We start from the raw sequence: 4,029 nt of genomic DNA, 5'->3' as shown, positions 1-4,029 counted from the left end.
TTAGTGCTATTAAAATGCAAGAGAATAATTTTAAAGTCCATAGAAAAGAAATAGAAGAGAAAGGAAATAGGGAAATGCAAATAAATAAAAGACGATAGAAATAATATAAATAAAATAGAAAATGAAATTAGAAAAAAAAAAATGAAATAGAAAAGAGCAATCAGAAAGAGAGAGAGAAAAAAAAAAGTCAAAAGAAAAGTCAAAAAGTAAAAGAAAATAAAAAAGAAAAAAGAAAAAGAAGAGAGGTGCACGTGCACCTCCCTTCTCAATTAAAGGTAAGGCCAAATGGCCTTTCCAAAAGCAGAGGCACACGGCCTTTGCTGTTTAAAAGAAAGAAAAAAATTAAAAATAAATGGGGAAAGGGTCATCTGACCCGAGAGAAAAGAAATAGGAAGGGGAGGGTTTTTCTCTTATGATTTTTCATACAAAAATCATGATCTACGAAGATCCAACCGTCTAAATTTAAATCCGACTTCGGTAACGTGATCTACGAAGTCCGATCTACGTTTCTACCGATTGTTTTGAAGTATTTTCATAAATTCTTAGTCTTTGAAATTTTAGATAAAATCTAAGAATATATGAGTTTGATTTTATGTGTTCTTAGGATTTATTGTGAGGAGCTTACTAAACACTCTCCAAGTGTTAGATTTACATTTGGTGGAATTTTTGGTGAGTTTCCTCGAACCCTAACTTTTGGGTATTTAATTTTAATTGAGTTTTTATGTGATTAACCCTTAATAAAATGCTTATGGGTTAATAATATTGTGGTGGGGGTAGTGTTTTATAAATTATGGGTTAATTTTGGAAAAACCTAATTTGATGGGTTAAATTGATTTGGGGTTTTTAGTGTTTAAAACCTAGATTATTAATTTGTGGATTAATTATAGTTATTGTGATGATTACTCCCAAATTAGTTATGGGTTTTCTAAAAATAGGTATTTATGGCAATATGTTCTAATATTAGTAAAAATAAATAATTATGGGTATTTTGTTTAAATAGTATTTGTGAAATTAACCTAAGATTTTCTTATGGGTTAATGTTATTTTAAATGTGTTAATGATTTAAGTAAATTAATTAGTAATTATTCTAAAAAGATTAGTGAATGTAATTTTAGAGTTTATGTTAGCATAAAAATGTTAGTGAAAATAATTGTGAGTTAGTAATTAATATTATAAGTAAATAATTAAATAATAATTTTAATATCTAACCCTTAATAAATATTTTTGGGTTAGTGTTATTTAGGTTTAATTAGTGTTTGTATATAATTTTAGTGTCTAATCTTAAACAAGTGTTTTGGGTTAGAGGTGTTGTGATTAAAATTAGTAATAAGGTTTACGGATGTGTAATTGGGACCCTTAAAAATATTAGGGGTTTTCTAACGGTTTAACCTTGAGCGATTCAAGTGCTAATTATGTTATTAATTATTTAAAGTGTTAAATAGTGCAATGTGTTATTCCACAGTGATACATTGCAAGGTGGCGTCTAGGAGACCTAAGCTTGATATCCGCGCAACCAGGTGAGTATTCTACTCACTGAGGAATCCTAGGAATTTAGATTTACATTTTGACAATATTTGGTTGTATTTATTGTTATGGAATTTGTTGGTGAAAATATATGTGAATGAGTTGTGATGATAAATGGATGTTGAAATTGTAATGTATTTATAGTTATGAAAGTGTTGGTAAAAATATATATGAATGGGTTATGACATATTTGGATTGAGAATTGTGATGATAAATAGATGTAGTTGAAATTTGAATGTATTTATAGTTATGGAAGTGTTAGTAAAAATATATGTGAATGGGTTGTGATATATTTGGATTAAGAATTGTGATAATAAATGGATGTTGTTGAAATTGGAATGTATTGATGGTTATGGAATTGTTTGTAAAAAATATATGTGAATGAGTTATGATATATTTGGATTGAGAATTGTGTTGATAAATGGATATCGTTGAAATTGGAATGTATTGATGGTTATGGAATTGTTTGTAAAAAATATATGTGAATGAGTTATGATATATTTGGATTGAGAATTGTGATGATAAATGGATATTGTTGAAATTGGAATGTATTGATGGTTATGGAATCGTTGATAAAAATATATGTGAATGAGTTATGATATATTTGGATTGAGAATTGTGATGATAAATGGATGTTGTTGAAATTGGAATGTATTGATGGTTATGAAATTGTTGATAAAAATGAAGGTGGTATGTGTTGAAAGAAAGATGTTTGGGAATACACATGTGATGGTATGTATATAGTGTGGATACTTTGGTATTATGAGAACCCGGTAGTTGATAGATGGTAAGTCCAGTGTTGTAGTATCTGGCACAGTGGTAGGCCATAGTGTAGCAGCTCTTGGCTGAGATGTGTGGTAAGCCTAGTATTGAAGTGCTAGCACTAGTGAGATATGTGGTAAGCCTAACATTGAAGTGCTAGTTCACGCTGCGGGTCGTAGCTTTACGGGCGATGTTGATGGTAAGCCTAGCATTGAAGTGCTAATACTAGTGAGATATGTGGTAAGCCTAGCATTGGAGTGCTAGTTCAGGTGAGATGTGTGCCCTGCGGGTCGTAGCTTTACGGGCGGTGTTGACGGTAAGCCTAGCATTGAAGTGCTAGTACTAGTGAGATATGTGGTAAGCCTAGCATTGGAGTGCTAGTTCACGTGAGATGTGTGCCCTGCGGGTCGTAGCTTTACGGGCGGTGTTGATGGTAAGCCTAGCATTGAAGTGCTAGTACTAGTGAGATATGTGGTAAGCCTAGCATTGAAGTGCTAGCTCACGTGAGATGTGTGCCCTACGGATCGTAGCTTTACGGGCGGTGGTGATGGCAAGTCAAGCATTGAAATGCTAGCACTAGTGAGATGCGTGGAATATTGTTAGTGAAAACCGTGATAATATATGTGTGATGAACAGCGTGACTTATATTTGATAATGTGTTGTTATGTGAACTTAATAATTTGTGAATAACGCTGTTGAACCCTACATGCATTTATGTTGGTGTATGTTGTATACTCAGTGAGTCTTATACTACTGAGGTGGTGAACTCATACTTTCACCTGTACGGATGTGGTTAACCCCACAACCGTACAGACTCTGATGTTTTGACTGCAGGTTCAATGGATCTAATTAAAGACGTCGTAGCATAGTACTTGGGATGTTATGACTGAAGCCCGACGCGACAATTATAATGGTTGGATCATGGGTTGTCTGCCTTTTAGTAGATTTTGTTTATGGCTCGTGTCGCATGTGACAATTGTATTTATGAGCCAAAGTTTTAGTACATATTTAATAGCTATATAGAAGTCTTAAATAGATAGACATATTAATGGCTCTTTGTTGTATTTAACTGTCATCTATAGATGTACCTTCCGCTATGTTAATAATGTTATTATATGTTATTCGCTGCGTAGATGTAACTCTGATTATCAAGTACATGTTATGGAATGTGTACCGTATGTTGGCTGAGCGACACGTAGTTGTCTCACTGTGATGACTCATTTTACGTTTTCAAAAAAAAAAAAAATAAATCGGGTCGTCACACTTGGTATAAGTGTTGGAAGTGCTTAGTAAAAGGGATTCTTCGCCAAGCTCGTGAAAGGTGAGCTTTGGTTGAGGAGGTGTTATTCTTGGTTTATGTAATGAACAAGAATGGACTTGTAGTCAACACATTAGAACAAGAAAACACAGTTGCACCTGTGCTTAAACTACCCAGGAAAAAAATTATTGGGTATGTGGCTTGCACAGATACATTGCAATTGGGTGGGGATGCACCCTTGTGTATCACAGGAATGTAGCCTATGCTACTTGTCAACTGTGGAACATGAGTATTGTTATTCTCCTCATGACTTAGAGTTGGTAACCATTGCCTATGCCCTACTATTTTGTGGGCAATGCCTCTATGGTGAAGTATGTGTGGAATACACACTTAACACCCAAGTCTTAATGCACTCCGGTGTTGAGGGACTGAGACATGAGGTAACGTTGATGGCTTGTTATGCTAGGAGATCTTGATGGCAAGAT

At 33.9% G+C, this 4,029-nt stretch overlaps 1 long non-coding RNA gene across 1 annotated transcript; it reads left to right on the top strand.

Moving 5' to 3' along the window:
• The first annotated feature begins 290 nt into the window (after positions 1-290).
• On the top strand, positions 291-3,577 carry LOC133876509 (uncharacterized). The gene is made up of 4 exons (XR_009901553.1): positions 291-477; positions 605-669; positions 1,463-1,517; positions 3,100-3,577. It is a non-coding gene; the product is annotated as an uncharacterized LOC133876509 (long non-coding RNA).
• The last annotated feature ends 452 nt before the right edge of the window (positions 3,578-4,029 follow it).

Source organism: Alnus glutinosa, chromosome 8 (assembly GCF_958979055.1).
Source record: "Alnus glutinosa chromosome 8, dhAlnGlut1.1, whole genome shotgun sequence".
In the NCBI taxonomy this organism is placed as follows: domain Eukaryota; kingdom Viridiplantae; phylum Streptophyta; class Magnoliopsida; order Fagales; family Betulaceae; genus Alnus; species Alnus glutinosa.
Note: the sequence above shows the minus strand (reverse complement) of the source record. Positions and strands in the feature narration are given on the sequence as shown.